The sequence below is a fragment of the Carlito syrichta genome, unplaced genomic scaffold (assembly GCF_000164805.1).
Source record: "Carlito syrichta isolate Samal-C Ts95f unplaced genomic scaffold, Tarsius_syrichta-2.0.1 Scaffold308847, whole genome shotgun sequence".
In the NCBI taxonomy this organism is placed as follows: domain Eukaryota; kingdom Metazoa; phylum Chordata; class Mammalia; order Primates; family Tarsiidae; genus Carlito; species Carlito syrichta.
The window spans coordinates 1969858-1982384 of record NW_007252943.1 but is presented as its reverse complement, the minus strand read 5'-3'; the positions used below and the strand labels follow the sequence as shown (position 1 = coordinate 1982384).

General features: G+C 41.6%; 1 long non-coding RNA gene across 1 annotated transcript in view; it reads left to right on the top strand.

Moving 5' to 3' along the window:
• Positions 1 to 1144: 1144 nt before the first annotated feature.
• The window catches only part of LOC103268559, a 21483-nt gene continuing 10100 nt past the window's right edge, over positions 1145 to 12527 (top strand). The window contains exon 1 of the long non-coding RNA XR_504826.1: positions 1145 to 1306. This is a non-coding gene — a long non-coding RNA (uncharacterized LOC103268559). The remainder of the gene's footprint in view (positions 1307 to 12527) is intronic.

The window sequence follows — 12527 nt, the reverse complement described above, 5'->3', positions numbered from 1 at the left end:
TAATTTCTTCTCTAAGTGTGGATTATTTATCTTCTTTTCTTGAGGGGACACACTCCTGGGAGAAGGTCGCATTCTCTTCACTGAGCTTTCCTACCTGAGTGTTCCTCTAATTCAAGGAGGCTTCTTCTTAGATGGAGAGGATGTCTATGCTGGGTTTTTTTGGGGGGATCAGAGCTGTCCTATAGAACTTACTGTAATGATGGAACTATTCTGCCCATTCAATATGGTAGCCACTAGTCATATGTGACACTGAACGCGTTTCAAGTGTTCAGTTAATTTTAATAAATGTAAATAGCCATATATAGCTAGTGACTCCATTTTGTGTGGCAGAACTTTAAATGATGACCTTAGGAGAGTAAAAATTTCTGTTTAACCAGCATTTTCTGGTTATTGTAGCAGTAGTTATGGGTCTTCAGTGGTAAGTGATGAGAATTTGTGATTTTGAATTCCATACTGAATTTTTAGATCATTTGATAAAACATCTCATTGACGGCTTTAAAGTTATATTTACTTCCTCCTATAAAACTTATTATATTTTATTATCCTTAGTTTGAGTCATAACTAGGGACAAGGGACTGAATACTAGAATGAGTGGATCATTGCTCTGAATCACTTTATCCCAAAGCCCTTAGATTTATGGTGCTATGATTAATATCCAACTTAAAATTGTGACTAGAAAAGCAGTTGTCCTTGTTGTATTCCCAGGGGCAGCCCAATGAGTCAGCACTGCTGGTTTATCCCAGGGGACCCTCCCCTTGGGAAAGGAGAAGACCTTGTAGGAAATGGCCTGAAGCTCTCTAAAAGAAAGAATGACCCAGGGTTAGCCTAAATCTGAGGGATATCATGGAAATAGTGCGAATGTAAGTCTACAAAGTGCCTTCAAAAAATAGAAGAATTTTGGAAAAGCAGAATTCTTGCCATTCAAAAATGTTTGCTTGACTTTGTTCGCTCTAACACTTTCTACACATACAATTTCTGGATCTGTTATTAAGTGAGATGTGTTTTACAATTTGAAATTCCACTCAGTAACTGACTACAATGATAACAGGTTAAATAGTCATGGTACCATTTAATGAGTTTTCTTCTTCAAAGATAAAAAGACCTTTTAAGTGGTTCTCATGTTTGTCTGCTTCAATTGCATCATGATTGTTCTCATTTCAGATCATCCATATTTTGTTGGTGTCCAATTTCATCCAGAGTTTTCTTCTAGACCAATGAAGCCTTCCCCCCCATACCTGGGACTGTTACTTGCAGCAACTGGGAACCTGAATACCTACCTGCAACAGGGTTGCAAACTGTCTTCCAGGTAACCAGCTTACTGCTCTGAGCAATGACCCAAGATGAACAGTTACTAATATCTTAGGTTTCTTACAAAAGTTAATATCATAATAGAATTTTTTAAAAGTGAAGAATCAATGTTTTTCCTCTTAAACAGAATCTTTTTCTTTTAATGAAAATAATTTAATCATGCCTGCAACAGTAATGTGTCAGCTTTCCAAATCATGCTGACATTATGTATGATTTCAGAAATTTTTATTATTTTGATAAGTGAAAAATGAGACTTCCTTTTGTCGATTTTTGGATTAATACATGTATTTAAATGTCTTATATGTTTATTGGCTCTTTGTTTTATGAGTAGCTTGTTCACATCTCAGGTTCTTGTCTTCATTTTGCTAGTGTATTCTTTTCCTGATTGGTAAGTTCTTTATATATAAAGGACATTAATCCTTTGCTAGGTTGTAAATATTTTTCAAAGCAATTTTGCTTTTCTTCTAAGTTGTTAATGGTAGGTTTTATTCTCCCTAAAGAGTTTCAGAGAAGGACTTTGTGTAATCCTTCTTTACATTTTTAAAAAGTTGATGTAGTCATAAAGGTACCAGATCTCAAACCAGGCCAAGTGGAGACCAAAGGGAGGCCCAAAATTTAGCTGTACAATACCACTTATACCTAATCCTGAATTGTACCCCACATCTTTAAAATTAAAAATAAATAAATAAGCCAGGCTCGGTGGCTCAGCCTGTAATCCCGCGCCTTGGGAGGCTGAGGTGAGTGGATTGCCTGAGCCTGCTGGTTTGAGACCTGCCTGGGCAACTTGGTGAGACCTCATCTCTACAATAAATCAAAAAACTAGACAGGTGTGGTAGCACACACCTGTAGCTCCAGCTACTTGGAAAGCTGAGGCGGAAGGATCGCTGGAGCCCAGCAGGTCGAGGCTTCGGTGGCCAGGAGCACCCACTGCACTCCAGTCTGGGCGACAGAGTGAGACTCCAACTCAAAAAAAATTTTTTTTAAATAAATAAGTAAATAAATAAATAAATAAAAGAATGATGGTAACATTAAAAAAAAGTTGATGTAGTTAAATCTTTGACCTTTGTGAATTTTTACCTTTAGTATCATGCCTAAAATCTTTTCCTATGACAAGATCATATAAATAATAACCCCTCTGTTTTCTTCTAGCATGTTTATTGTTTTGATTTTATAATTTAAACCTATAATCTATGTAGACTTTATTTTCAGTGAAATGTGTGATTCCTCCCCCTCCCCCTCCTGCAGCCAAATTGCTAGTGAGTTGAATAATTTGGATTTGGTTCAGAGATTTCTATTTTGTTCCACTGATGATTTTATCTATTACACCTAAGCCTTTACCACCCTTTTCATTATCATCACATTATTGTAAATCAAGATCTTATCTGCCCTACTCCCATCATTATTAAAAGTTGTTCCATATTTTGTTATTCTTCCTGGTGAACTGTGCAATGATTTTAAAAATCAGATTTGAGTAAAAAATCCCATAGGAATTTTTATTGAAATTTTATTTCATTTACATATTAATTTGGGGGGAATTTATCTTTACTTCTCATCAAAGAATATTATATATCGTAACCTTAAAAATGAAAGGAACAGCCGGGCTCGGTTGCTCAGCCTGTAATCCCGCGCTTTGGGAGGCTGAGGTGAGTGAATTGCCTGAACCCACAGGTTCGAGACCCTCCTGGGCAACTTGGCAAGACCTCATCTCCACAATAAATCAAAAATTAGCCGGGCGTGGTAGCATGCGCCTGTAGTTCCAGCTACTTGGAAGGCTGAGGCGGAAGGATTGCCAGATCCCAGCAGGTCGAGGCTACAGTGGCCGGGAGTGGTCACTGCACTCCAGTCTGGGTGACAGAGTGAGACTCCAACTCAAAAAAAAAAAAAAGGAAGGAATTAGCCAGAGTATCATAGACTTAGGTAGGAGTTATTACTACAATGACTGGATATATGCTGTTTAGATTCCCATTGCCAACCCCCATTCTAGTATCAACTCTTGCAGTGTAGCAGTTGAGGGCTGCCAGGATCTGTGCCTGGTGTGTATGTGTGTGTTTGTGTTACACAAGCCTACTTATTTGTGACTTTAGTTTCTAGGAGAAGCTCATAGCTCTCTAGTATCTCTTTTCATTGTGTGTTCATCTGGGAACAGCTTTTCATATTTTGCATGAGAGGTGTCTTACTGAATTCATGATTGCTCCTTGAAGTCTTCAACCAGTATACTGACTTTCAAACTGTGCCCTTGGAGCTGGAGTCTGGGCAGGCTGAGGGAGCTCTGGGTTCTTTCCTGCTTCAGGAGAGCAACTCTGCTTTATCTGGCTCATGTGTCATTATTCTGCAAGAGATTTAATCTGAAGAAGTGCTTCCTGTGTTCTGAGGCTGCATGGCTTATGCAGCAGATTGGACATTCCAGTGTCATCCTATATCAGATGCAAACTGTGACCCTTTATAATCCCCATTATTTCAGGTTCTTACACTGAAAGGAGGGTGACAGTGGGACAAGTTAGATGGCTGGGATAAATAATTCACTTATAACCATCTGGCTATTTGCAAACACCAGCTAATATATGGATGTTGTATATTTTGTGTGAACTGCCCACCTGTGTGCTGTATGGCTTACCAGTTCTTGTGTGGAGGCTGGTGGTCTCTTGGTAAATCTCCCCAGTAGTTTCTGAGAAAACTGACTGATTGCTAGCAACTCCTGAGCAGGATACAGTATGTCTTGGAGAGAAGGAAAGACCTCTTAACCAAACTCTGATACTAGCATTGGAATTACAGATGACACGTAGGCTTCTGTGAGTCCATTTTGCATTGCTATAAAGGAATATCTGAAACTGGGTAATTTATAAAGACAAGAGGTTTATTTGGCTCACAGTTCAGCAGACTGCACATGGAACATAGTACTGGTATCTGCTTCTAGTGAGACCTCAGGAAGATTATAATCATGGCGGAAGGGGAAGAAGAACTGGCATCAGAGAGGAAGCAAGAGAGAGAAAGGAGGGACCAGGCTCTTTTAAGCAATCAGTTCTCATGTGAATAGGGCGAGAACTCACTCATTATGGTGAGGGCAGCACCAACTATTTATGACAGATCCACCCCCATGACCCAGACACCTCCCACTAGGTCCCACCTCCCACATTGGGGATCACATTTTTTTTTGTTCTGCTTTTTGGGAAGTCTTTTTTAAAAGATTAATTGTATTTTAGATTCAAGGGGTACATGTGCAGGTTTGCTACATGGGTGTATTTTGTGATGGTGAGATTTGGGCTTCTATTGAGCCCATCACCCAAATGGTGAACATAGTACCCAATGGGTAGTATTTCAACCCTTGCCCTCCTTCCTCCCTCCCTCCTTAGGAGTCCTTAGTATCTGTTGTTTTCATCTTTATGTCCATGTGTTTAACTCCCATTTATAAGAGCATCGGGATCACATTTCAATATGAGATTTGGAGGTGACAACATCCAAACTGTATCAGCGTCCATGGTAGTGAGAGAATTCCTGTGTGTATCAACCACAAATGTGTGCATTCCTTAAAAGCAGCCAGCATCTTATTTATCTTTGTCTCCCTGGCTCTCTCGCACACAGAGGTTGTTTATTACCCATTAAAGTAATAAATGCAGGTAGTAGGGGAGGATGGATGTAGTCTAGTCTAATCTTGACACACTGCAGGGGATTCCAACTAAGAATGGTGACATGGTGACTATGAATTAATCCAGCAGCAGATACCAGGATTCCAAAGGAACCTTGCGCTTCAACTCCTCTCTGCCCAGCTTCATGGGATTAGTGAGCTTTGAAAAGCAAATGACTGCTTTGATGCCAGACTCTAATGTGAGCAGAGCTGGGTCTGTATTTCTGTCAAACAAGGTTACAGCTTGTAATCAACCCTAAACAAATGTGACAAGGAATATGAACACTAGAATAATGACTTCCTTTCCCAGAAATTGGCTCTGATGATATTCAACTGTACGGCACATATACAACCAATATCTTTAAAGCATGGAGTATAAAAATCCTTAGGTTTGGGTAAGTATACCTGAGCTATACATTCTGCCTTGTGGAGAACATTTCTCTTTTAGCACCTGGGAAATTGCAGTAAAGAATATTCTTTTGAGATTTACAGCTGATGAGCTAAATTCTCAGCTACTTGGTTATCTACAGAATGACGGTCATTAGGAAGACCAATTCTACCTAGTTTTAAACTTAGAGTGGTCTGTTTAAGAGAATAATAGTTTTAGGGCAGTATTTTTTAGGTTTTTGTGAGCTACTCAAAAAGACAAGCGAAATCAAACTTAAGAGTCTTGTTTCGGGGGTTTCCCCATGACCACTCACACATTTGGTGATTTGCTAGAAGTAATCAGAATATAGTTGTACTCACAGCTAATATTTATTACAGTCACACAGTAAGCATGTCCAGCAGGATCAGTAATAGAACAGATTTCAGTGGAGTCTGGAGAAATTCATTTGCAGGTTTCTTGTGCTCGCTCCCTCCTATGATAAGTCACATAGCAGTCACCCTCTTTCCAGCAGTGAAAATGCAACAGTGCAACGTGTGATGCCTACAGAAGCCTGTTTGAGAATTAGGGTTTAGGGATGGGGGGGTTGGTGGCAAGTCACTTTGCCTAGCAACCACTAACATTCCAGACTCCCAGAAGAAAAGCAGGTGTTCACCATGAATCACATAGTTTGCACAAACAACCTAGGTCCAGCGGAACGACCTTATCAGTTAGTAATGGAACACACATTCTGAAAGCTACATTTCCAGACAGCAGCCAAGGACTAACTTGGCAAGCACAGCCTTCTTAAGACAGCAGCCTCAGGCCTGCTGTGTTAACTCTTTTTTTTACACAAGTCTAACTAGTAAACCACTTTGAGAATAAATAAATCAAATGGGAAATGATTGTCCATTAAGGAAATCATTGTAATTCTTTGCTGATCTCTCTCCTCTGGTATCCAAACATAATTTATCCCATATATAAAAGGTAGCCACAAATTTACATGGTCTTGCTGGAATATAGTGTAGTAAAATAAGACTGCTCCATGTAATTGTAAGAAAAAAAATTGGGGGGATTTTTATACTAAATAGAGTATATGAAGGTGCTGATGATTGCAAGTTCTTTTTATCTAGAAATAAAGCACATATTCTCTGTCCAGAATTCCGTTTTTGTTTTTTGAGACAGGGTCTTGCTCTGTTGCCCAGGCTGGAGTGCTGTAGTATGATCATAGCTCACTACAACTTCAAACTCTTGACTCAAGAGACCCTCCAGGCTGAGTTTGGTGGCTCATGCCTGTAATCCCAGCACTTTGGGAGGTGGAGGCGAGAAGATTGCCTGTACCCAGGAATTCAAGACTAGCTTGGTCCAGGCATGGTGGCTCAAGCCTATAATCCCAGCACTTTGAGAGGCCGAGGTGAGAGGATTGCCTGAGCCCATGGGTTCAAGACCAGCCTGGGCAAACATGATGAGACCTCGTCTCTACAATAAATCAAAGAATTAGCTGGGTGTGGTAGCACTTGCCAGTAGTTCTGGCTACTTGGAAGGCTGAGGCAGAAGGATAGCCTGAGCCCAGCAGGTCTAGGCTGCGGTGGCTGGGAGCGTGCCTCTGGGCGAGAGAGTAAGACTCCAACTCCAAAAAAAAAAAAAAGAGAGACCCTCCTGCCTCACCCTCCTGAGTAGCTGAAACTATAGGTGCTTGTCACTATGCCTAGCTAATTTTTTAATTTTTTAATTTTTTTGTAGAGATGAGGTTGTCCATCTCTGTTGCCCTGGCTGGTCTTGATCTCCTGGGTTCAAGTGATCCTCTTGCCTCGACCTCCCAAAGTGCTGGGATTACAGTTGTGAACCACCATGCTTGGCCCAGAGTTCCATTTTTAAGCAACAAAAGAGTGATGAGTTTTCAGTTCATAGATTGTTTTTCAACATGCATGTCTCTGTGGCTGCCTTACGGGGCTCTTATGTACAATCACCACACACCAAGTTTAGGTACAACTTCAGTTTTTATTTGTCAAGTTAGAGTAAAACCCTTCCTTAGATAGTGTTTGTTCTATATCAGAAAGCAAAATCTTAGATGAGGTTCAGTTTATAGTTCACAGGAATGCAGCTCTTTGGGGAAAGATATTTTCAAAGTATAAAACTAGAATCTTAAGACATTGGAGTCACATTTTATTCTAGGCTTGGGACCTTGGATTCCATGTCTCTATCCAATATTTACTATCTCTTGTGCAGAGTATTCATCTTTTTGTGGCAAAACAGGAGGAAGGATAGTACATAAACAACAGGAGGGAAAGATACTTGGTGATTCACTGTATTTACTTGTTTCAGACCAAACTCAGAAGTCGAAATTACTTCCATAATGAGAGAGTTCTTAAAGAAAGAACATACCTGGAACCCAGTTCTTCTGTTTCCTGAGGTCTGTGTGTTCCTAAGATCTAAGTCAATTCTCTCCTTTGTGCTAAACCTTCCCTCTATGCTTGTTGAATCCGGACATCACTCAGGGAGAGAAGTAACCCATTTCATTCATCATTGTCTCTGGTCTCTCTTGAGACATGATATTGGAGTTTTCCTTCTAAGTAACATGCTGAATTCTAGCTTGGGAAAATTTTGTTTTTTGTTGACTTCAGGATGTAACATTATAGAAGTTTGGAAAATAGAAAAAAAAAGCACTCTTAAACCCACCAACCTAAAATAGTTACTGTGCTCATTTAAAAATATTTCCTTCCAGTTTTTAACTTATTCTTATATGTGACTCCTTTTGTGGTTGGGATCATAATAGCGAGTGTGTGTGTGTGTGTGTGTGTGTGTGTGTGTGTGTGTGTACATATATAGATATATATTTCCCCCAACTCTTTCATTTTGAAAACTTGAAAACCTACAGAAAAGATGAAAGAACAGTACAGTGAACCCTCGTATATCCTTTATCTAGATCCATCAATACCACATTTGCAACTTCTACTCCCACCCATGTGTCTAGACTTATTTCTGAACCACTTATAAATAAGTTGCAAATATCATAGCACTTCACACCTTAATACTTATCATGCATTTCCTAAGAATAAAGACATTTCCCCACAGAACTGCAATATTATCACACCTAAGAAAGTTAACAGTCGTTCAGTGACATTGTCTAATATTCAGTCCATATTTAAATTTCTTCATTTACCCCCAAATATTTTTTTAGCTTCTTTTAAAATAAAAAATTTAATCAATGGCCATTCAAGGTTCATATGGTTGTTTTCCTTAGTTTCTTTCAGTCTGGAGAAATCACCCTGTCATTTTTAGCTTGTTATAATGTTGACTTTTATAGAGACCAGGTCAGTTGTCTTGTAGAAATGACCACCATCTGCAGTCATCTGATTGTTTCCTCTTGATTAAGAATCAGGTTAAACATTTTTGGAAGAATAGGACATTGAGGCTGTTATGTAAATTACATGATGCCAGTTTGTTCCATTGGGGGTGATGCCAAGTTTATCACCTGGTTAAGGTACTGACCATTTGGAGAGCTTCTTTGCAAAGGAACATCTTTCTCCATTTTTTTTTTTTTTTGAGACAAGGTCTCACTCTGTCGCCTAGGCTGTAGTGCAGTGGCATGATCATAGCTCACTACAGCCTCTACCTCTTGGACTCAAGCAATCCTCTCACCTGCGCCACAAGGCCTGGCTAATTTTTTTACTTTTTGTAGAGATGAGGTTTCACTATTTTGCCCAGGCTGGTCTCAAACTCCTGGGCTCAAGCGATTCTCCTGCCCTGGCCTCTTAAAGTCCTGAGATTATAGGTGTGAGCCAACTCCCTGGCCTCCATTTTGATATTTAAATACCATCCCCCACTGAAGAAGTTGTTGATTCCAGGGCTGGGGCAAAGAAAGTACACAGTGAGCCAGAAATATATTTCTGTATTTAAATCAAAGAACAGTTGAAAACAGGGTATGGGGCCGGGCTCAGTGGCTCAGCCTGTGATCCCAGCACTTTGGGAGGCCGAGGTGAGTGAATTGCCTGAGTCTGAGAGTTCGATACCCACCTGGGCAACTTGGCGAGACCTCATCTCTACAATAAATAAAAAATTAGCCGGGCGTGGTAGCACGCACCTGTAGTTCCAGTTACTTGGAAGGCTGAGGCGGAAGGATCGCCGGAGCCCAGCAGGTCGAGGCTGCGGTGGCCGGGAGCGGCCACTGCACTCCAGTCTGGGTGACAGAGTGAGACTCCAACTCAAAAAAAAAAGAAAAGAAAAGAAAAGAAAAGAGGGTATGTGTTTTCTAAGGTCAAGGAAGCCTGCTTGAAAGTGCTCTGACTGGCCTTATTTTGGATAATTTGAACATCAAAAATAACAATGAATCCGGGCATGGTGGCTCATGCCTGTAATCCCAGCACTTTGGGAGGAGGAGGCAAAAGATTTTCCTGAGCTCAGGGGTCCAAGACCAGCCTGAGCAACATGGTGAGACCTCGTCTCTACAGTAAATCATAAAATTAGTCGGGTGTGGTGGTGCACGCCTGTGGTTCCAGCTACTTGGAGAGCTGAAGCAGAAGGATCGCCTGAGCCCAGCAATGAGGCTGCAGTAGCTGTGAGCGTGCCACTGCACTTCAGCCTGGGCAACAGAGTGAGACTCTGACTTGAAAAAACAGCAACAAAAAATGACAGTATTGGGTTATAACACATTCCATTTTTAAAAAATTTCCATGAGTCCACAACAATGCTAGAGAAAAAATAAAAGTAAAGAAAAAAAAAAACAAACAGTTGAAAATGTAGAAGCAACTCCGATGTAATAACTGATTCAAATAAAGATCATCAGTGGCTGCTAACACCACGGGATAAAAGTTGTGGGAAACAGGATATTTATATGCTCTCACAATATCACCATGGAGTCTCCATTAATTACAGAAATCTATATATATGTATTTTTTGTGTTGGGATCTTGCTCTGTTGCCCAGGCTGGAGTGCAGTGGCACCATCACGGTTTACCACAGCCTCAACCTCCTGGGCTTAGACGATCCTCCTGCCTCACTCTCTCGAGTAGCTGGTACTAGAGGTGTGTGCCACAACACCTGGCTAATTTTTGGAATTTTGTTTTTCGTTTTTTGTAGAGACAAGATCTCACTATGTTGCCCAGGCTGGTTTCAAACTCCTGGGCCTAAACAATCTTCCCACCTCACCTTCCCAAAGTACTGGGATTACAGGAGTGAGCCACCACGCCTGGCTTAATTACAGAAGCCAGTATTTTTTCTTTTTGAGTTGGAGTCTCACTCTGTCGCCCAGACTGGAGTGCAGTGGTCGCTCCTGGCCACTGCAGCCTCAACCTGCTGGGCTCCGGTGATCCTTCCGCCTCAGCCTTCCAAGTAGCTGGAACTACGGGTGCGCGCTACCACGCCCAGCTAATATTTTGATTTATTGTAGAGATGAGGTCTCGCCAAGTTGCCCAGGCGGGTCTCGAACCCGCGGGCTCAGGCAATCCACTCACCTCAGCCTCCCAAAGCGTGGGATTACAGGCTGAGCCACCGGAGCCAGTATTTTGAACTTAACACTCACATGCATTTTTTCCCATGCATTCACTCAATACACCACCTATATACTAAAGCTTTTTCTATCCCAGCCACTGTACTAGCTTCTAGAGAATCAAATTCTAGCTGAATAAGAACATAGTCCCTGTCCTGGGGTACTCATCAGGTAGTAGAATTGTTCTCTAAATTTTGGGAGGTGACAGACAAACTTCTGAGATTGTGATTAAAGCTGTGGGCCCACTTTTGGAAACTACCCAAACATAAATGTAGTTTGCTGATGTTCATACCTTCAATGCCCCTCCACCCATTCCATAGACTTTCTTCTAGGGTTCTTCAGCTAGAGACTCCCCCCATCTAGGAAAGGACACAGACTTGTGAGCGCACAATCCCAACCGTGTGGGAAATGCTGGCATTAGAGCTTTTTCTTTCCTCCATGGTTGCATCCAAAAGGTGTTCCCAGGCTGCCAGGATTAACTAACAGCAGGATAAACATCTTCCTGCAAGTGGTACCATCATCCACACAGTGTGACCTGGCTGGACTTCCATAAGGAAGCCCAGACTCCTCTTCTCCCATCTGTCGTTTGTCATAGTCAGCAGGTCCTGGGAATTCCTGTTATTGGAATCCGCCCCATCTTTCCTTCCTTTTCTGCCATGCTGCAAGGGAGTGTGACTGGGACTTTCAGAACTTAGGCCCTGGAGTCAGGACTCTAGCTGAGTCAGAAGTTTGAACCGGCTCTTTCATTTCTCAGCTGGCTGTGACCTCGCTTTTCTGTGCATCAAATTCTTTATAAAACGGGGATGACAGTAGTTCCCACTTGGTGTGGCAGAAATGAAGATTAAGTTTCACACTAAATGTAAAACACTTACCACAGTGCCTGGTCTATAGTAGGAACTTAAATGGGAATTATGATTATTATGCTATCATATTAATTTGACCTTAGCTTCAATTTCCTTAATCTGTTGCCTACTGCAAAGCCCCCTACTTGGTCTCTCCTCCTCCCAGTCTGTCTTCTACTATTAGGATGTTCTCCCCTACTTTATTTTGGAGCTTAAAACCCTCAGTGGCTTTCCTTGACTTGTCACATAAAATGCACACAAATCCATATGGAACAACTTGCAGTACCCTGAACTCCCCAGAAAGCTTTGCCTCCTGGCTGTGGATACACATTCCTGAACTGTTTAACTAGGGGGGATTAGGATCTATATCTTGTGGGGATGCTAGTTCCTGGCGTCTTTACAGCGTCTCTCCCTCTAAGGCATCCTTCTCTTGTGCTGGGTGCCTCTGCTTTCTCTTGAACTCAGACTCCGATGCTCTGTTTCCAGAACTGTTTCAAACCTGGAGTCACCTTGTTTTTGACTTTTGGGCTGCACGGTTGATGTTGCAAGAAGCTGTTCTTACAGCATACGGTGCAAATATTTTATTTCTGTGGGGACAGTATGGACCAAGAGAGCAGATGCTATGGATTTGACTTCTGGGTCTGTCACTTACTGTCACCACTTTTCAACCTCCTGATCTTCCTCCTTAGGGCTACCGTGAGGAACAGTTAAGATGGTGCTTTGTAAACTTTAAGCTGCTATCAAAATATTACCTTCCCTGCTTTGTTACACTTCAAGCAAAAGTGAACTAAATTTTTTAAAGACTCTATTTTAATAGCCGGGCTCAGTGGCTCAGCCTGTAATCCCGTGCCTTTGGGAGGCTGAGGTGAGTGGAGTGCCTGAGCCCGTGGGTTCGAGACCCGCC